Genomic DNA, 22,863 nt, shown 5'->3' with positions numbered 1-22,863 from the left:
TGGAAAAATCCCTCTGTGCAAACATTGTGTAGATCCCAGTGGTTAGGTACCTTGACTTTGGGGGAGACATTTCACAAATGACAAGATGGCAAAAAGTCTCACAAAGAGAGACTAGGTGATCAGGGTCAGAGCTTTGGTTTTGGTCTTGATTTTGTGGCTGCCTTGCTGAATGGCCGTGAAGGCAGACTGCCAGCTACAGGCTCTGCGAACTTGGGCAAGCTACTTGACCTCTCTCTGCCTCAGTTCCCTCAATTTGCTTCATGGGGTTGTTTGTCAATTAGATGAGTCAGTACCTGAAGGCACTGAGAATGGTATCTATCACATGCTCAACACATGATGTGAGTTTCTTGCCTCTTGTGTTCCTCATTATTTTTTCATTTATTAAATAATTATCCGACTAACGTGCCTACAGTGAATGCGTGTGAGAATAAACCACTAATACTGCCCTGAGAAATGTCTAAAGCAGAGGGCAGAAATTATTCTCTTATGCATTAGTTTACAACATAAGTGAGCAAGGAAATATTTTGCATATGAAAAGTTGGGGCACATGTTGTGCAACTTCTCCCTCCATTTAAACAAATTCTTTCGGGTTACTGTTAGGAGTTTCTACCCCTCATTTGTGCTTTCTCTTCCAAATTCCTTTCCATCCCAGCTCCTTGATTTTCTTAAACTGTTTTTACCCATTAGGAAAGTGAAAGAATAACAGCTCCAGCTAGAGACATTTGCTTGGAATAGCCCTGGCACACAGCAGCTTCCTTTTCGGGCCTCCACCCGTGAGGCCAGCCCAGCCGCAGATGCTGGGACTGCCGCTGGGGCCCCGGGACCAGGCCCCTGGCCCTGAGCTTGGCAGCAGGCCCGGGCTGTTCTGAAGAAAAGGATGATTTCCCTCCCCGGAGTAAGCAGGCACCACCCATCTCGCTAGAGCTGGAGCCTGGGCCAAGTACAACACTAGGAAAATCCCTTTTTCATTGTTTGATTTTCTATGGGCTTTGAAAAAGTTCCCATTTCTTACAGCCAAGTCCAGAATTAAATTGGACTGCACTGACAGTTGCTGCGGAAAAACCTCATTCAGCTTCCTGAGACTCTTCCCGCTGGCTTTGTTTGTGGCCTCGTGGATGATGTTTCCAGCAGCTCCTTCCTCAAATCCTCTTCTCACACATGCTGACCCTCACTGCCTTGTGATATAAATTATTCATCTAGCTTCTTCAGTACCAGGCAGACATGGCTGAGGAATACTTCCCTCGCTGAACTTGAAGTACTGGGCGTTATCCTGCTTTCCTGCTTTGTGGTCAGGGAATTACCGAAATGGGCTTCTGTTCAATCGTCAACTTTTGTTGGATAGTATGGTTCCACCGTAAGCCACACCCTTCCCATTTTCTAAGGTGAAGTGATGGCCCTGAGTGGAAACTCTCCAAGAGCTGTATACCTTCATACTTCTGTGTTTCCTTTCCATGTCATCTCTCTGATTACAGAGAGGGAGAAGAGCAATAATGTTAGAATTTTCTGTCAAAAAAAAAAAATCTCACAACGCCCAAAAAAATCCCTTTAAGAGTTGCTTTCAATTTCCCCTCCCCCTCCTTTACTGCCCACGCCACCACCAACAGTGACACCTAGTGGTTAAATAGAAATTAGTCCCTTCATTCTGAGTGGAGAAGCTTCTGACAGAAAATTGAATTTCCTTCAGCAAGTACATAAGACTGAGCTTTATGTCTTTCTGTGACGGCACAGGAAAGATACGTTCCTCATAATGCATAGCTAAAATATATTACTTAGGGCTGGGCAAGTGCATAAATTTTTTTCTTAAGAATGTATTAGAGCTTTTTATCTGTTTTCTTTATTATTTCTATAGCCTTGTGCTTGGTTTTCTTTCCTTAGGTAATGGCCACTTTGATTTTATTATAATTTTAGAAATTGGCAGCTGCTTAGCAGTATTTTAAATTTAAACATTATAATGTATACTTAAAGGTAAAATATTTTTAAATGAGTGGTATTACATGTCATCCATTTGCATAAATCTGTCTCAAACTCACAGAGCCACATTTACTGGCAAAAATGATTTCCATTTAAATGATAGTAATCTCCAGGAAGAGATGAGAATCTATTGCTTAATAATTCTTTTTTGGTGAGGAAACATAAAAACATCTTCATTTTAATGAAGTCTTTTAGAGGTTACAAAAATATGGGAAAACCATGAGTCCTTTCGTAAGTCCAGGGAGAGGATATCCTGGGGCAAAATACCTCTAAAAACCGAAATCAGTCAAAGGGAGAAAAAAAGTTTAAAACCCGTTTATTGCTTACAAACTCCAGTCCGGGGCCTTCTCTCTTTCCTGCTCTGGCGGAAGCAAAACTGGCCCTCCCCTCACCTCTCAGGTACAGATAAGCCCTCTGTTGCCCAGGTAATTATATGGAGATGAGCTTCTCTCCACCCCTGAGGAATGATGCAAATGCACTAAAGCCATACTTCTTTCCACCTCTGAACGCCTGTTGATATGCAGATGTACTAAAGCCAGGCAAGATATTCTGGAAATGTTACAATTTTACCCACACCTTTTTTTTAAAAAAAATTAATTTTAAACTGATTTTAAATAATTTCTAATTACTTAAAATATTTTAAAATAATTTTCTTTACAATGATAGAGTAACAGGAAGTTGCAAATCCTACAGACAGGTCCTCTGTACCTTCATCCAGTTCCCCCAATGGTAACATCTTACAATAACTATAGTGCAATGTCAAAGCCCAGAAACTGACATCAATGCAATCTGTGTAATTTATCATTCAAATTTCATGTTTTACTTGCACGCCATTGTTTCACAAGCCCAGTTTTAAATTTGGCACAAATCCAATTCAGTGAATCTGGGGCACTGAGCCAGGTGATGAGGGATCACAGGATATTGACAGTGCCTTGCTCAGCGCGGCCCTCAGTCCCCAGGTCGGTCTTCTCATGAGACCCTCCAATTGCCAAGGCAGCCTCAGCTCCTGGAGCCCCAAGCACAAGCTGGTCCTTCTGGTGGTGTGGCACAGTCACTTCTGACAGGAATGAAGGCAAAGTGGGTTTATTCCTTTCAATTTCTCCTTTCTAGTTCTGTTGGGTAGTATAACATCATGAAATACAAGAGGACTTGAATTAGCTACTCTGCAGTAAGGAAAGACAAAAGGTAATTTGAGCGATCATTTTCATCTGCCCACGTAGTCTATTTGAGAGAAGAGGGTGCCCAGAACACTGGACTGGGAGTCAGAGTTCACTCTGGTGTTGCCTTTGCCACTGACTCACTTGTGACGTCAACACCAAGGGTTTTAGATTTTTAGGTAAACACAAGGGGATCTGGCAGATGATGGCTCCTATAGACTGAATGTTTGTGTTGCCCCCAACCCACATGCATACGATGAAACTTAATCCCCAAAGTGATGGTATTAGGCAGTGGGGCCATTCGGAGGGGATTGGTCATGAAGGTGGAGCCCTCGTGAATGGGATAAGTGCCCTTACAAAAGAGGCGCCAGAGAGCTCCCTCACCCCTTCCACCACGTGAGTACAATGAGAAGACAGCCTTCTATGACGCAGGAAGCGGGCTTTCACCAGGCACTGAATCTGCTGGTACCCTGATTTTGCTTGGACTTCCTAGCCCCCAGGACTGTGAGAAATGTTTGCTGTTTAAGCCACTCAGTCTATGATACTTTTGTTAAAGCAGCCTGAAGGGACTAAGATGATGGCTAAGGTCCTGTTCAGTGTTATTTTTATAAAGTAAATGTTAAAATGGTTTTTTGGAGGTACAGGCTTCTAATTATTGAATAGGTGATAAGAGTTCATTAGAAACAATATACCTTTTAAAGTTTTTACTTAGACTTTACACAGCTCTCAACTTTCAACCTTGAAATGTATCTATTAGTAAGTAATCTGCAAATGCATGGTAGTACCATTCTAATATAACACCTATGGGGAGCAGAAATCTCACTGGTAAGGAAATTGTGGTGCTGAATTCCTGTTAAATGACTCTTGCCAGTTGTGTGATCTTCAGCAATTCTCTTGACTGTTGTGAATAACATTTCTCCTTCTCAGCTTGCTGTCTATATTCTGAAGTTTTTTTTAGCTGTCTTTCAGGAAACTTATTAGCTAAAATTGAAAATACAGAGAAACACTTTGTAGTCGAGGGCAAATATTTAAGGATATAAAGGCAGAACAACAGACTTCCTATTTTAAGAGAGGGGAATGTCCAAGTCCAGAGAGTTAATAATTTTAATCTATTTTAGCTAGTCAACATATTTTTATTGAGCATATACTACGTGTCAGACACTGTCCTAGGTACTGGGGAAATTGCAGGGAACAACATTTGTAAAAAAATCTCTGCCTTTATGACCTTCCATTAAGGGGATGATTGTGGGAAACAGAAATAAACAAAGTGAAAGAGCAGAGTATTTAATTCACTAGAAGTAATACATGAGAGAAATAAATGTAGAAGGAAGAGTGTGTTTATGAAGGGTACAAATTGATTCTCTGGATAGGCCTCTGTGAAGAGGACATGTGTGAAAGCCTGAGAGGCAAAGATGGCTGATGGATCCTTGTCACCTAATAGTCAACTTCATTTTCATACCTAAAGAGTTTCATGCCAAGAAAGTCCCTAGACCTGGACGCAGAAAGGAGGTATTACTAAACCTTAGTGTTCTTTCTCATACCATGCTGAAGCTGGCCATCCAAAGCAGGCTGCTAAAATGAGTTTCTCTCATGGGCAACTCTGGTGGAGGCCACAGATGAAGGAATTCAAGAAAGTATGTAATTTAGTTAATAAAGGGTTTCTTTTTGTAACCTTGGGGGGAACTGAATATTCACTAACTCCTAAGTCACTTTTCTCCTAGCTAACCAGTTTGCTTTCTTGCTTTCTTGCATGGACACTCACCATTCTCAGCAAACGGTCCCCCAGTTCTCCGTCTAGTCAGGCAGGGGGCCCATGGTGCCTTCTGCTGCTCCCATCAGCCATCTCGGCGTCGGCAGGTGTGGGTAGCAAGGTTGGAATGATGACCAACGCACAGATGTTAAGCGGGAAAATGTATTATTAGGCTTCTGGATCGCTTCCTTATCTTCTGTCCCATATTGTAGAGTCAAATAATAATACCATTTTGCAAGGCAAGGCATAAAAATATAAAAAATGGCATGATAAATCAGTTCAGCTGCTAAGAGCCATAATCACAGTACTGAATGGTTAGCTCGAGGAGTAACCTTTCAAAATATGAGAGCTGCTTACCCACCCTTACCACTACCTGGGAGCCTGGCCAGTGGCACAGGGTTATTTAGTCTCCTAAATTTGCTTTCCTACTTAATGTCATAGCCAGGACTAACAGTCTGCTAAGGCCATCTTGCAGTTTTTAGCATGTAAGGAATATCTCCCTCTACTTCCTGAGGCCAACACATTCCATTCCCTGATTACCTAATTTTCTTTTAAAATGTCCCCAGAGAGGTAAAAGCTGGCTTAAAATTATACTTATGTGTAAATGACTGATATTAGGTAAAAGCAGGTTGTGAGAGGAAGAAGTCTTAGTAAGGGGGGCAGGGGGAGGCTGGGAAGGGGATGGTTGGGGAATGGGACACCAGACGCAGAGTGGTGCCTGGAGGAACACCGTCACCTCCCTCACTGCCTGGCCCCATGCCAGTTCTGTTTATGCAAGTCAGGAAGGGGCAGTACTTAGAGGAGAGGGTGACAGATTTTGGAAGGGAGTATGCACTCTGCTTCTTTCACTGAAAGCCTCCCGGAGTCTGTAAGCCCCTCACAGCACCTCAGAGCCCCGTAAAGGGTGGAGGCCTGGCAGGACATGTCTCCATGTGGGGCCCCGTAGTGAAGTTGGGGTGGGGGGGGAAGCCGGTGACCAAGCCTGGCTCTTCAGTGCAGCCACTGGACCATCAGCACAGGTTGGCCTGCGGATGGGGCCACAGTATGCCAAGCAGTTCTCACCCCTGACCCGCAGCCCTCAGAGCCTTTGCGAGGGAGAACCAGGAGAGACACAGGCTCAAGGCAACTACGGAGAGTGCATCTGAGACCACAGTCTAGGAGAATGCAGGCAGGGTGAGAGCTCAGAACCAAGGGCTACAAGAGACAGTGTGAACAGGCCAGCTGGGGGAGTCCCAGGGGGCAGACGGTGAGTGCCAGAATTTCTTCCAAAGGCTTTTCCATTGCATACCAATCCAGTGAGATGAGCTGCTCCATAAAAAGGATAGGGGGGCCCACAGACCCCCCTAACAAGAAACTGAGATGACTGAAAACTATACTCTTCCTGCAGGTTATTTAGCCTAGAAAAAGGTGCAAGGAGTCATATAACAAATAAACCTGTTTAGCTTTACTTAACCCATAATTTTCCCAATTAATTTGACCTTGGACCCCTTCACATGTGAAACCTAACCCTTTCTGAGAAATGATTTGGGAATCTCTCTTCTATAGTTCTTTGCCCCAGTCCAGCTACACTGACCCTGCCTGAGGCCCCTGAGGTGGGGTCCTTGCCACAGGCAGAGACCTCATTTCCCGACCCCGTCCTCTGGAGGGGACGCCCACCATTCCCTTCACTGGCCTGGAGAATATTTGGGCATCAGTTGAAATGTAGCTCAGAGACCATCAAACACCTACTATATTAACTTGAAAACTGCTGTGACTCTGCTATGGGAACGCCTTTAATCCACTGGGACAAGTTTTTCTTCTAGCTGGGGAGAAATGCCATCTTCTCAGAACTTCCCTTCCTGTACCTTTCAAATCCAGAGGCTTTTGTTGTTGTTTACTGTGACGCCACCTCAAGGCACAGCTATCAGTTAGTTGCACTATATTATAAGCCAGTGCCGGCTAACAGACCGTGAAGCTCTGAGAGCTAATATCCTCAGTTACACCTCACTCTACTGAATAACAGAGCTGAGTTGCTAAATTTGTTTTTCCAAAAGACATTGATTAAAAGGGTTGACAAAGCTGCTTGAATACAAAATTTCCAACTGCCTAAAATGGAAAGCTTTCTCCATCTTCACATCTTAGGCTGGGGAGAAGGTTTATTTTCCTACTGTGTATAAATAATGGATTTTGCCTTTTCTGGGAATCCATCATTGAAGAGTATGTTGAATACTCAAACAATGGCAGTCTAAATTGTCCTGCAGTGACACTATCTGGAACTAGTTCAGAAATATGCACAGAGCATGAGGAGGATACATTTGGAGGATACAGAGCAGCACATGTCACCTGCCTCCATCACAGCTCATCTCAGGGCAGATGCTGGCTGAGCCGAAGCACCCAGAAAACATAGAAACCTTACTGTAAATTACATCCAGGTTTGGTTGTTCTTTTCTTTCCTTCTTTTTTTTAAAAAAGAGGCCCTTTGTCAGATAGAGAATGTAAAAGTTCAAATACTTTCTACTCATTCTCTCCTGAGAGCTGCAGGCATAACCAGTAATTAATCATAGTTTCGAGATGGGAACCATGCGTTCAAAGACATTTTCACCCACTGAAACATGTCATGGGTTTAAAATTCTGCCATAGAGCAGGATCTCTGGAATGAGGCTTTATGTTCTTTCTGATCCTGAGTGTGGCCAAAGGCAGCTTTTGGAAAGTCATCAGCAACAGCAGAATTCCTCCTGAGCGATCTAGGGCAGGCAGGCCCTCTGGACCACACTGGAGACACGCAGCAAGATGGGCACGAGACAAGCATGTGACACTAGGCACAATATTAGGTGAGTGTTTTGGTAATGCTTTTTTGTTGCAATGAACAGAGACTCTCAACTTACAGAAGTGATTTATTGCAAGGATGCTTGGGGAACAGCATTGGAAATAGACAATGCTTGGGGCTGGAGATAGTTCTAGAAACTACCTATGCTGTCTTTTGCTCTCAGGAGTCACAGGGATGCTCTTGATTGATTTATCTGCTTATTTCTGTCATTGTTCATTCTACCCTCTGCAGACTGGCTTCTGGTGCTTACTCATAACTTCGTCCTTATAACTTCAGCTTGCACATGCTCTTTATTGCTCCATCCTCTCTTATTCATCCTTTTAAAACTTTAGCACTTACTACTAACTGAATCATTCTCTTGATATTTTCATAGTTCATATTCCCCAGAGAGCAAATTTAGTTAGTCCAGATTATAGTTACAGGCCAGGCCATATCCCTGGTTGCCAGCCAGCCTATGCTTGGCCTGCCTTTGGGTCAGGGGCTTACCTCTGGTCTAATTGACTGAAACCAACTGAGGAGGGTTACACTGTTTAACACAAGCTCCTCTAGGTCTGACCCTTCGGCAGGGGCTGTGATAGGACCAGCAGAGTGAGTGACATCTGGGGTCACTGCTCTATTTCTGTTTCATAATTAATGAGATCTCTCAGTGCAGCCCATGTCATGCCAGTTCTATTTCTAAAGAAGTCTCTGATCCATTTAGGTTTCCCCATCCTCACTGCCACTACCCTTGTCCAGGTCATAGTTACCCCCACTCAGTTTCTCCCTGCTAACACTCTCATGCTCCTCCAATCTTGCATCCATCTTTCTGCAGTTCAAATCTGGTCACATCATACCCTGCTTATAATGTTCAATAGCTCCCATTGCCCAAAGGATAAAGTTTAATTCTTTGATGTGTTTCAAAGGTTTAAAGGTTTCTATGACCTGGTCCCTGCCAGCCTTCCCGCACAGCCTCCCCACCATCCCTCCTCGGCTCTCTGGTCTGGAGGACTCAGCTCTTGTCAGTGTCTCCCACATGCTGTGCCCTCCCTTGACGGGGGGCTTTTGGGCCTGCTTTCCCTTTTGCCCATCCCCTAGCACTCCTCCTTCCCAACTGAAATTTCACTTCAACTGACCTTTCTAACTCCCCAGACAAGTGCGATAAGGGGGCACATCTGGTATGTTGGCAGTTAAATCCCAATCCCGGCCCTGTGCAGGCACATGGCAGGTGGTCTGTAAACATTTCTTGTTGGTGCCTTGCTGAATCCCAGAACTCCAAGAAGTTAGCATTTCTGTGTGGGAATCAAAAGGCCAAGGTAATATGAATGATTTGGAGAAAGGAAGAGAGAAAGAGAGTGAAGTGAAATAGAGAAGGACATGGTATAAGGATTTTGAAAAAACTCATAGTGTAGATGGCCTGCTGAAGGAAGAGAAAAGATCTGTGGATTTTGATTACAGGGAGAAATACGCAGCGCCCACAGGGCTAGCTGAGATCAAAGGACTTGACTGACAATTCCATCTCAGGGATATCTAGCTGTTAACAACAAGCAGGATTTAGGCTCTGGATTAATTTCTTTAGCAGAGAGAAGTTCGGCTCCCTTCTAAAGCTGTGGTTCTTCAAATGGGATATGAACCTGTTTCCTGGGGTTTTGTGGGACAGTCCACTTTCCAAGGTGTAGCCTACAGCTCCCCATGTGTCCCCAGCAACCAGAGCTTTCTAGTGCTTTCTGATAAAGTTTCACAGACACTTGCTCAATCATTTGCCCTTTGAGAAAACCGGGCTGGGCTCCCTTCCTTGTGTCCTGCCTACCCCACCCTCATGGGAAGCTCAGGGAAGAGAAAAGAGCTGGACAACTGTGCCACACTTCTGTGAAGGGTGAGACTCAGCCCCCTGTGACTCGCCTTCTCTAGGAGGGTTCTGAAGGCAAGTAGCCATGGCTGTTACCTCCACTCTTCTGGCACTGGGCAGATAGATGTCACATTTTCACAGTAGCTGCCAGAAGTGTGCAAGCCACACCACTCCCCATATGTTTCAATGTGAGAGCCCCAATTCCTAAAGCCACAAACTATCTTGGAAGCCGAAAGGAGAATGGCCACTCGTGGTATTTAGCAAGTGGGAGACAGAGCAGGACAGGGAGACAACAAATGGCTAGATGGTGATGTAACATCAGGAACCTAGTTCTCTTTAGGCACAAAAATTAGCCACGGTCTCTCATGGAATCAGTTTCCTGCCAGTAGCAGATGGTCACCAGAGAAGAACGCTGTTCACTGCAGACCCAGGGCTCCGCAGCCCGACCTCTGGCCAGCAGGCACTGCCGGAACCTGAGGACTGCTCGCTTTTGACAGGGCCGAATGAGAAAGCCTCTTGGAAGCCACAGTGGGGTCACGGTCTGAATTAGAAAGGCCTGTAGATCACACCCCCACAACCACGTCCCTCCTAGTGTCCCTCCTACTGTCTTGCCATCTGTGAGCCTTGGACAGATGGCTCCTGGCTGAGGGCAGGCAGCTCCTGGCCTCACATCCAAAGGCAGTGGGGTGCTGCCAGCAAGGCAGGGGGCTCGGTTGCCTCTCCCTAATAGTTCAGTGTGAAGAGATATGGGATCCTCACCTCCTGGCGTTCCAGTCTGAGACCTTTACAAGGAACATTAATTGCATCATTTAAGATTTTGTCCCTCTCTTTCTCCCTCTGTGAAAAGCAAGAAAATGAATACAACCAAAACCAAGACCAAACAAGAGAACCCCAAGCAGGCTAGGTTACTGTTCTAGGCGCCCTCTCAGCTGCAGGCTTAGGGGACTGGGCTTGTTGAGTAGTCCCACTACTTCCGAGGTCAGTAGCACTTCCTGCAAGAGAGTCAGAGGCCATAGGAAAGGGAGGAACACATTCTTTTCCTGATGGGCCACCAAATAAGAAGAGTAATGACTATTTGGCTGCAGGGTTCACAACAAACCTGACTTAAGATGCCAAATTAAACAGTGGCCTCCCCAGGGTCACAGCCTCCTCCCTGTTGGTGCGTCTCTCCGCTCAGCGCCTGGTCCTCCATGATGCTGTGCCTGGAGTGGACTCCCTGACAGCTGTTGACTTAACTCGTAACAGACGCTGTTCGTTTTCCTCCAAGGCGGGTCCTAGACCTGTACCGGGCAGAGGCACAGGGCTCTGCAGACGGCTGCATTCGTTCATTCCTCCTCGTCACCAATGAGACCGAGTGTGATGGGAGCCCGGTACACAAAGAGCAGCTCTCCTTCCGGCCGCCTGGCTTCCTTGCTAAGAGGCTGTCTTGGGATGTTGATTTTAGCTTCTTTGCCCATTGTTTTCCTGCTTCCTATTTCTAATTTTCTTTCTTTCAGAGGCTGATGCAGTTATTTCCACCGTGAGTACTTGGCTGCCCTCTCCAGCTCTGGGCTCCGTAACCCATGGCAACAAGAGAAGGAAGCAGGGATCACACACTCAGGCATTCTCACACACTCACACCACACACACACACAAACCACACACTCACACACACTCACATACCACACTCACACACACACCACACACACACCATGCACACCACAAACACCACACACTCACCACACACACCACACTCACACTCACACACACCACACACTCACTCTCACACACTCACACATCACACACACCATACACACCACATACACCACACACTTACCACACACCATACACTCACACATACACACACCACACAACTCACACACACACCACATACACTCACACACACCACACACACTCACACTCACACACACCGCATACCACACACTCACACACATGTACACCACATACACCACACACCACAAACAACACACACACACTAACACAAACACACACTAACACACCACACACTAACACACCACACACACACACACACCACATACAGCTCACACACACACTAATACATCCACACTCACACACACTCACACACACAATACGCACACTCACACACCACACACTAACACACCACACACACACACACCACATACAGCTCACACACACACACTAACACATCCACACTCACACACTCACACACACTCACACACACCATACACACACTCACAAATACCACACACACACTAATATACACATACTCAAACACACACTCACACACACCACACACACATACCTCACATACACGCTAAGACCACATACACACCACACAGTCACACACTCACACACACCACACGCACACTCACACACACCACACACACATTATCTCTTTCTTGTTCTGGCTCTGGCAGTCTAGGGCACTCAAAGGAAGGAGTCTCCATTGGCTGTAGTGCCAATTGGAGACACAGGCCTCATGGCTGGTGCTGACCACTCAGGGCATCCAGGTCACACCGCAGCAGCTGCTGGGGAGAGTGTGGCCTCTCCTGCTTGCTCCAGCTCCTTGTATTTCTCCAGGGCAGCAAAGTAAAATCTGACCTGCACACTCAGTTCAAAATGTTTTTACAATAGTCTGTTCCCTGCTAGCCTCTCCTGGTACCATTTTATGTCACCATGGAGATGGGAAAAATTGTGCTTATTAGTGAACTTAAATATTTTTGAAGTAAGAAGGAATTTCTTTCCAAGTGATTTTCCAAAGTCATTTAAAATCTGAACGCTCACTCCTGGCCCCCTCTCATATTTATGAGTTCTAGGAAGCTTCAACCCAGTTCAACAATTTTTTTGTTCCTTGCCAAATTTCCTAGTTGGTTCCTAAGATTCAGAAGAGTCAAGTGATTGAACTGTGCTCAAGTGGTAAAAATCTCATTTCTGTTCAGGGGCTAGAAGTACATAGCAGAGGTATACTTATCTGACTTGGTCAGGACTTAGAGGTTGGAGGTTAATAAAGAAGTCATTTAAAGTGAGACATCATAAAAAAGTGATGCATACAAACCCATGGAACATTTTATTTTCATTTAAAACTTACAAATATACATTAACCTCCTACTCTTCTGATGTAGTGCCAAGGTCTGATGCTTGGAGGCCAAGTCAGCTTTCTTGTACAATGCATAATGTATCACCAACAACTTGCAGTTTTAGTTTCTTAGTGCTGTGAGAATTTAAAGATGCTTGAAAAGCCATCTGAGCCCAGATAGATTTTTATGGTTTCCCCTAATATTTTACAACAGTCTCATTCCCACTTCATTTGAAGGCAAAGTAACTTGCCTATTCCTTCCAAATAGTTCAACTCATTTTTCAAGGAAAACCTTTATTTCCTTTTGCATTCATATTGCTTTGGCTTACATATTATTCAATAAAGTTGTGAATTACAAAAACAAATGCAACTGGCAAAAACTGGTTTGGTAATAAACCCATGGGCTCTTGGTAAGTTGGACACCCAGCTGGTGGGAGCAGAGGTGTGCAGACGGTTCAGAGAGCACATCCAGCATCCCCCGGGCAACAGGGGCTTATGGCTTCCCACACGTGACTGGGGAATGTGGTTATTGATGTTAGGAATACCAGAATGTGATTACTTATACTTGAAAGCCAAAACCAACATGGAAATGGGCAACTCATTACATTGACCTCCTCCTGAGTCAGCAGCCTTAGTCCTGAGATTGGTGCTTCCTATTTAACATTTGGACACATCTGTCCCAATCGTTCTTCAAATTCTGCATGACCGACAAGCCCTTCTCTTCTTTGACATTGGAATAGAACATGCTGATTTTGCTGAAAAGAAAATTTCATTGAAGAAAATCTTAAGTCAGGCTGAAGCCAAGATGAGCCCCAACACCTTTCATGTGCCTCCAGGAGATCCCAAGGAGCTTCTGAGGATTTCTAAAATTCTTTAGTGCATGGATGGAAAGCCTCTGGAATAGGGTATAAATAAACATTATTTGGCCCTGCATCAGAAGAGTAGGAAGTTAATGTATATTTGAACATAATAAATGAACTTTGAAGCCAGAAGAAGCCAAGTTCTAATCCCCACTCTTCTGCATGCCATCTGTGTGACTTGGGGAAAGCTGGTGATTATCTAAGTCTTAGTCTCCTTGCAAGTGAAGTGGGAATTAATACAGCCAATAATAAAAATTGTGAGCCTAAGATGAAATGGTGCATGAAAAGCCCTTGAAATGACAGGTGCTCAGCAGTTCCTTTCTACAATGGTCTGTTTTTTCTTAAAGGCACCTCGTTCCCAAGGTTTGAAGCCTCAGCTACCACTGACCCTTCCTTCCTCTTGACTCAACACCCTCCCACCACATTATCCAATTGTTTGGGAAGTTCTGCATTTCTAGCCCGTTAACATCTAACCCTCACTTTAAGCTTCCATTTCATCCCCATGTTACCATCGTAGTTCATACCTTCATTATCCCCTAACTTCTTGCTAACCTGTATCCACAAATCCAGCCAACACATTGATGACCAATGACCTTCTTGAATCACAGGACTTGCCGGGCAGGTCATGCTCAGAGCCCCTCAGTGGTGCTCAGTGAACTCCCACGTAAAGTTCATCTGGCTGAGCTTGGCACTGGAAATGCTCCAAGCTTTAGACTCTTTGTCTCCAGGTTTATCTCTGACCTGTTCCCCGTGAATATCCTATGTCCAGCCTGAGGAGCTCCTCTCTGTTCTGTGAACACCAGAATCTTGCCCATGTTGGTACCTCTGCCCCTGCCATTCCCTCTGCCTTGAGTGCCCCCCTCCGTCCCTCTGGCTGTGTAAGTCCCTCCAATATTTCAAACTAAAGGGACACTTTATAATGTTGTCCTATCTTCTCTTCTTTTAAACACCCTCCCTCCCCTCATCCCCCAAAGTTTGCACCAGTCTTCCTATATTGTTTTTATTTGTATATTTATAATGCTGTCATTTGTGAGATTGTCTCCCCCATGAACCTGACTCAGAACCTTGCCATAGAAAGCCTCAGAAAATGCAATCTTGAGTGACTTTTTGATAGATAAAAATCCTAAGATAAGATCCAAGAAAGGAAACAAAAACATAAGTAGATACCAAGCCTTACCCGGGGTTCATAGTGTGCCATCTTCTCAGTGGCCCCTGCAAAGAGGGCGCAACTGCCCTTGATGTCTTGGTTTTCCTCCCAGGGGGCTGCACATGGGTGCAAGGACAGAGATTAATCCAAAGGAAACAGGGTTTTCCTTGACTTTATGTTTTATTGTTGCAAGTTTATTCATTTTTTTTGAGAGAGAAAATAAACTTCTGTATATTACTACACTGCAAAGGAAACAAAGGAAAAACCACATGTTCTTCCAAGAGCCTCTTGCTGCCATTTTATTTTCTTTCTACCAATCTTATAGAGGGATATCATGGCCATGATTTCCTGAACACTTTAATTATAGGAAATTCCTGTGATTATAAGAAATTATGACCCCAACAACAATTTCTGGCTTGTCCACAGCAAGACCCCTTCTTTTTTTCACTACAACCTATCTAACACATCATACAGCATCACTCCATATTATAACCATGAAAACATGGCGCATTACAATGAATAATAGGAGAACTCAATTGGCATTATGAACTAAAGAAAACCAAGTCTCCCTCATCCTTTTTTATTGAGCTGGACAGGCTGGCTAATGGAGGGTGTGGGGTGCTGGGCTCTGACCACTGGAGGAAGCCACCATTATCACAAACATCTGTTGCTTCCCTCTGGGTCCCTGCCAGCTGCAGCCGAGGCACAGTAAATTACTCTGCTAATTCTATTGGCTCATTCCTGCATTTCTCTAATGTAGAATATTGATTTTGACTGGGGAGCCTGGACTTGCACACATTCTAATGGGCAAAGTCTGGTATTTTTAGCACCAGAAAACCTGTGGTTTGGGGAACAGTTGCCACAGCTGAAAGATACTCAGTGACAAGGACTGGAGGGAAAAGAGCTAAGATTGAACACAATACACCTTTCATTGAAAAAGTTCCCTTTAATGGTGAAATGGCAGGCATCACATAGAAGAAAGACCCCCTTTTGGTCATTAATGGAAGCAGGGTGATTTTGATCCATTTCAAAGGATGATGGGAATGAGCTGGAGGATGTAATCAGGGAATATCTCTATTTTGAGATGATCATGTTATGTGGGAATTCAAATAATTTTTTAAGGGGGGTATTAAAATGCATATTCTTGGGCTGTGCTTGATGTTCAGAAACACCAGAGCAGTCAGACTCTGGGATTCCCTACCACTCTGGTGCAGTGGGACACAGGTAAGGGCGCACTTGTTTCCTCGTCTCTGTTGCAGTGTGACCCCTGAAGGCTTGTGAGAATGGAAATCACTTTCGCTCAGCCTCATGCTCATCATTAGATTCACTCTCAGGGCTCTACTATCTTCAACCAGAAAGCTGATAAACAATGGGATCCCCTCTGCAGGCTGATTTGAGAAAAGCAATGAGAAGAAACCACCCCTGGCTCCGTCCAGAGTTTACTAAGCACCCACTTCTCTGGCTGGATGAGGTGTGAGAAAGCTTACAGGGGAAGAAAACTAACCCAAATGTGTAAGGCCAAGGGGAACAATACCACTGGGCACTCAGGAGTTATCAACTGCTTATGAAGTGCTAGGGGCTTGACATAAGTCCCCACCCAACAATTTAACAGCTATTGAATTTCAAAGAATTATTCTCTGAGTCTTCCTAGTTATTTTAAGTTGTGTGCTGGGCAGAATGAGGTGTGGAAAGAAGACTCAGGGTATCTTTCAAAGATGAAGGTGATACTGATTCAAAGCAGATGTTTGGATGGGACACCCTCACCTACAAGAACAGCTGGCTTGTGTTAGGTGTGGCTTTTCTGCAAGGCGACTTAAAATCATGGGGCATCCCAGAAGGTTCCATAAAAGCTGACGGTCCCTCCTGAATCCTAAACTATTGACTTTAAAATAAATGTTTGGGACACTACTTTCATTAGGTGGGGACAAAGCCCTGTGTGAAGCACTTTACATGGAGAACTCGTCTAATCCACACAAGAGTGGACTCCATGTTGCCTGTTATCTCGGCAGGGGCCTTACAGGAGAAAGAAGAGCATGTAACTTCCCTAAAGGCTCACAGCCAATGAAGTGTCAGAAGTCAGGTGGAATCCATACATGTGCATTTGCCTTCAAAAACGATCCTAAACTGCCTACATTACAATATATATTACTGTGCATAAACCCCATGAAATTGCTGATGTTCAACCAATTTTGGCTCACAAAATGGCAGCTTCATATGATTCAACCAAATGTTTCCTTTGACCCACAGCATATAGCTCACTTGACACACAGTCTTGATCTAAACTTTCTATATTGATACCATAAAGTTATCCAAAAAGGAATGCAAGTAAACGTGATTGTATTTGAAGACTTTAGTTCCTCTTTGTTTTTCTGCTGCAAAATACTGGAGGAACCTGACCAATTACATCTCAATGATTCATACATTATTTGATGTTTTTCTAATAATTTTGAAATTAATCTTTGTCCTTTTATCACCTTTATTGCATTCTGACCAACTGAGCTTATAATTGTGTTTTCCTCTCATTGGCTGCTGAACTTCACACGTTTTGCCATTATGGCTTTTACATTTCTCAGTTCTTTCCATGCTCAATTCAGCAATATTAGTAATTGTTGTTCTTTATAACTTCCAAACAGGAGTGTAATTTTAAAAAAACATGAATTACATGAAACTTTATTAAATTCTCTGGGACTTGGAAATATTCTCAAGGAGGACAAAAACAAATTATATGTACCTAAGGTGCATTGTAATAGACATTTTACTAGAGAAAAACCTTTATGATAGCATGAAAAGATGTATTTCATATTTATGTGTAATATATACATAAACAATTTGCATGGCAATACTTATTGTCTGTGTTTTGGAATTACAGCTAATGTGTGTGTTTTGTAAGCTTTTTTCTTCTTCATAACTACATCTTTCTCTATCAGTGTGATCAGACAGTTTTTTTTAAGGAATCCCACCACTCCCTCGCCCCCGCACTGTTGCCTCCAGTTCTCCTCTGTAAACTTTTTGCCCTTGTTTTCAGTGGACTCTTTTGAAAGGCATATTTTCTCATTTTATGGTTATTGAGACATTAATAAGATGAATCTAGTTATCTGTGTTCTAGCTCACCCAAGGAAAATGATGGTGAAAAAACACTTTTCATTTGCTCAGTATTTTTGAATAAAACTATCACAGTCACCATCATCTGATGTTGATATTGCATGTCTGGTACTCATGTCTCTGTAGATGTTTTTTAATTAAAACAATTGTATGGGTATTCAGCAATGTCTGGATTAGACTGCCCAGATTTCTGGTTTGGCGGTAATTATTCAGTTTGGGGAACTTTCCTGGTTTTCAGACCTTGAACCTGCTCATCAGAGTATTCAGCACCATGTTTTGCTTGTTCATAAAACACAATAGAATCTAGTGCTCTTCCCACTTTTTAGCTACAGTACTTGAGGACTAACCTTTTCTGACAAATGCAAACATTTTCCTGTACTGACAAAGACCTGTGCTAGTGTCTGGCATGCCAACCACATGGGCAGGAATGCTTACATTGGGAGCTGTACGTTTCTAAGCATTTTAGATGTTTTCTAAGCTGGACTTTTCAGGTGGCCTTCCTCAACATTGTTGAGATTTACATTTTGAGAAGAGTCTTCTAGAGACAGCTTAAAAATAAAAAAAGCAAATCTCACAAATGATGGTGAGGTAGCCAGAGAATTCTCAAAACCACTGCTACCACTGCAACAATTTTCACATCCTGTTTTTGTCCTTCTGCTCCAGCAGCCACCTCTGTAGTTCCAGGGCACGTCCCTGCGTGCTTATTGCAGGATGCCACGGCCATTTCCTTATTTTGTGTAGCTGTTTTGATTAGGTCATTGACAATGTGCACACTGGTTTGTGAAGGGTTAACACTCAGCTGTGCTGTTGATGTGTCCTTACTCACAATATGTTTCCTTTGGAGCAAGGGTGCAGTGTTTTCAGACAATCACTATAATTCTATGAAGATTTTTCCTGATTAATGAATAGGAATTTTCAACTGAATCTTTAAATGAGTTAGAAAGGTGTAAGAAGCGGATATAATATTTATTTTTTATTAAAAGGTGTTTCAAACTTGAAAAACTTAGGCATTGTATACCTATCTGATTTATTGACGTGTTTCTTGAATTGTGAAGCTGTTGTAGAAGTTATATAATGCTTGCAAAAAAGAGTGTGGTCTCTTTGTGAAGTTAAGTGAAATAAAACACAAAGTTTGTGATACATCACAAACATAAATATGTACTTAATGGCTAGCTGTATTTCTAAATGTGCACATTTTAAAAGAGGAACATTTACCCAATATGCTGATTAGCAATTTCCCAGTTCCAAAAGGTCCGATTGTGTTTAATATGTAAAAGATTAAAATGCCCGAATAGATAAAGTTAATAGTTCATCTTCCTAAATGCTTTTATATGTTTTAAGTCTTATAGTTCCTTCCAACCCTGTAGACTCAAGGGCTGGAGCTACTTTGATGTGGATATGTGTTGTACACACATGCTTTCATTGGAATAGAATCTGACTGTGTCTAAGATACCTGAAGAAATGTTCTGCATAGAAACAGAGGCCACATGGCCCGTGCTGCCCCATACCATGTGTGCAGGTTCTTGGAGAAAGTGAACTGCTTTTTACTATCATATCAGAAATATGCAACCTTAATTTTGGCTAAAACTCATTTCAGTTGCTAATGTTCTATCTCCCAACAATTTTACTCTTTCCCTGTATAAAAATTGGTCAAGGAGAACATGCAAGGTTGTGCTGACTCTAAAATGCAATTCCCCAGAGAGACCTCAGTTGTTCGTCCATATAGCGTCTCTGTCTCTGTAGGTAAAGCAGAATTGTTAAATGCCTCTAGTCCTTTAGAGCACATTGGCAATTGGCAGTTCAAAAGTTCATATGATGCCATATGTCCTAATAATTTTTATCTACATCTAAAACAATATGGGGCTGTCAAATAAAATCCCGCATGCAAACAAATGATGGAATGCAGGGAAACCCTCTGCTTCAGTCTTTTCTTCTTTGTCCGACAAGCTAATGTAATAAGGCCAATAATAAAAGGTTGTGTACTAGGCCTAAAGCCTGTGACAGATAAAAAAGAAATGTTAGAAACCAATGAAGCTTTTGCACAATTAGATTTTTTGAGGCTGTGCTGTAAGGATTGCCCAGAGCCTGTTCAGTCCTGATTGATGGTAAAATCATAGCTACATCATATTAGCTGTAGAGTTCACTGACAGGTTACTACAGATTAATATTGCCACTGTTGTTCACTTACCATCAAACCAGGGGAAATATGAATTGAGCTGTTCTCCTAACAAACCCTGCATATTAAAAGGTAAGGTGTGCTACTGAACAATCTCCCCCTTCACTGAGGAAAGACACAAACAATGTGCATTTGAGAGCCCTGCAGATCCGCGGCAGCATACTAATTAGCTCTGCTGGGAGAGCCCCATCACGTCCCACCGGCTCACCGTCCTTTGCGGCTTTGCGGCAGCTCGTTCCTTCAGAGCTCTTGGCTCCAGGACTGCAAATGACGCCCTAAAACGCAGAGCTGCAGACCTTGGTGATTTAAACGCAGGCTGCCAGGCAAATTGCAGTGACATAAATTTGCCCCGTGTGCTTTGCATCGTGTGAGTCTGAAACGGGGGAGGCCACGGAACCGAGTTTTGTCTGCCCTGGACCCAGGAGGCTGGGTGGGCTCTCTTCAGAGCTGCTCTCCATGACGAGGTACTGTCACCTGTCTTTTGCTTTACTTTAAAAATGTTGAAAATAATAGAAATGTACATGACTGATAATAAGGATCGCCTAAACGGAAAGCATTTCATCCTATGACCACCCCAAGCCCTGGGTAAGAAGTCAACTGTGAAACAAAAACAGGATTCACTATGCGGTACATGAAAGGAAAGGGTGAGTCTCCATCAAGGGAAGTCAATAAGGACCCGCTGGAGTAAGAGAGATCCTTTCACGTCCTGCCTGGGGTGCTAAGACGAGCCCCAGCCTGCATTCAGGCAGGAGACCTGCGCCTTTGGCCCCTTGGTCAAGGCCCTTGTTCTGCCGAGGCTTGGTATGCTGTATCTGTAAAGCAAGGGGTTTGAGCTCCACGGTCCCTTCCTGCTCTGTTATCCCTTCAGCAGGCCCTGGTGCCATACATCCTAGGCCACGTTTGGGTCACTGTAGCTCTTACGGTTGTTTTGCAGGGAATATGCAAAGACTAGAGAGTTAGCCAGAGCCTGGAGAAGAAAATAATGTCTTTTTATTTTTAAGAAGGAAATGGTGACCTTGACAACTATAAACTATAAGCTTCTTGAACAACATTAATGGGCAGATGACAGACTGGGAGAAGATATTTGCAATTCTTAAAACTGACTCAAAAAAAAAAGTTGACACTGGATTTATGCCTGGAATATACAAAGGGCTCTTGAAAATTGACCAGAAAATACAGCAAACACCATGGAAAAATACACAAAAGGTATGGAGAGACAATTCTCAGGAGACAAAGCTCAAATGATGAACCGGCATCAAAAGGGTGCTCAGAATCACTGGTGATCAGAACAACACTGACCACTTTAGACAAGACACATCAGGATGTTAATATTAGAAAGCTGGATAATGCCAGGTATTTGCAAGGATACAAGTGATGGGAACCATGTTTGATTGTTGGGGACAGACTAAAGGAGTGCAGTCATTCAGAAAGCAGTCTGAGAATCTTAGGGAAATTAAGAAAGGTGAGGGTGACAGGAGGTCCCTTACCCGGGAAGACAAGGGAAACCTGAGGTGCTGGCAAAATTACTAATAGTGCCCCTTTTCACCTCCCAAAACGTTCCCCTTAAGGAAAGACAATAATTACATAGTCATCCTAGTAAGCCCACTTCTGAACACATATCCCAGAGATACTTTCACAAAGGGACCATGCACAAGCATGTCTTTTTAGCATTGTTTGTGGTAACTGGGAGTCGCAATTAACATGGGAACCCTTCACCAGGGCACTGGATAAGTAAGCTGGGGGGTTGCAGTCTATGGAACACTGTGCAGCAAATGGAGGCAATATTTTTAATGTTTAGGTATGTAATATGGAAATATTTTTAAAGCAAATTATGAGTGAAAAAGTAAGAAAGAATGAGATTTAAAGCATAATGACATTTGCTCAAATTTTTAAAACCAAATTCAAATTTGTTAAATACAAACAACACTAGATATACAAAGATGCATGTACATATCAACAGCATTAGAATGCCTATGTGAGGGCGAGAGGAATGGACTTGAGGATTCTGGGGTGAGGAGGAGAACATAATGAAACCAGAGAAGGGTCTTGAGGGAATGGTGTGCTGATGTGTTATAAAATGACGTGTAGGCTTATTACAGACCTCTGCCCTAGAGGTCAAAAATGAAGGATAAAAGACTATATTTTTAGCCTGTCTCTGGGAATGTAATGGAAATACTTTCCCTCAAATCAAATGTGATTTTTAGCAGGAAGCAACAGTTCTTGGATAGGAAGTCTTTTGAGTCTGTCCTATACAACCTATTCACCAGGAAGATGGAAACTTTGGTCCAGATAATTCCAATATATAATAATCTCCTGACTGATAATAGAGCCTCTGGCATTGTTATCAATGAGTGATTCAGATTTCACAGCTAGAAGTGTAGCTAGCACATGGTATTTGCAGGGTGCATACTTGTAACTCTCTCCTACAACTTTCAAAGTCTCCCCATTTCCTATCATATGAAGTCTGATCTCCCAAGCTTGCAGTAAAGACCCTCTACCATCTAACATCAAACTGCCCCTTCCATTTCATCCCCTCATTTCTCTACATTGGTCTTTCTCTCTCCTGAGACAGTTTTGTCTCTGTCATTGCTCACACCATGTATCCTGCCTGGCACACCCTCTATTCTAACTCTTGTCTAAGTCTTACCCACTTCCAGGTGCAGTTCTGTAGACCTTCCTTCCCCATCTCGGACTCAAGTGACCTTGACTTTATCCTTCATGCAGCTGTTACAGTGCATGCTGTTTGCAATTGTAAGTGTCCGTTTCATACATGTGCTTTCTCTGTGGGAACTACGTTACATACTCAGCTCACTTACAAATAGTCCTCTGCCCTTTATTAAGTATTATCAAATAAACATTTATGGGCCCACTGCTTGGATACTGAAGGAGGATACAATGATCCCCAGATACTGTCCCTGACTTCCAAGGAGCTTATGGTCCACTGGGGAGGTATGTCAACCCTCAGAGAGAACTAGAGAGTGAAAGGTGTCAGGAGGTAATGTTAGGGGTGG

At 43.4% G+C, this 22,863-nt stretch overlaps 1 long non-coding RNA gene across 1 annotated transcript; it reads right to left on the bottom strand.

Annotated features, from left to right (window-relative positions):
• Window positions 1–2,923: 2,923 nt before the first annotated feature.
• On the bottom strand, window positions 2,924–11,037 carry LOC140844761 (uncharacterized). The gene is made up of 3 exons (XR_012123251.1): window positions 10,609–11,037; window positions 4,891–5,071; window positions 2,924–4,109 (listed from the first exon to the last, which is right to left on the bottom strand). It is a non-coding gene; the product is annotated as an uncharacterized lncRNA (long non-coding RNA).
• Window positions 11,038–22,863: the final 11,826 nt, after the last annotated feature.

The sequence above is a fragment of the Manis javanica genome, chromosome 12 (genome assembly GCF_040802235.1).
Source record: "Manis javanica isolate MJ-LG chromosome 12, MJ_LKY, whole genome shotgun sequence".
Classification (NCBI taxonomy): Eukaryota; Metazoa; Chordata; class Mammalia; order Pholidota; family Manidae; genus Manis; species Manis javanica.
The sequence above is the reverse complement of the archived record's forward strand: the minus strand, read 5'-3'. Positions and strand labels throughout refer to the sequence as shown.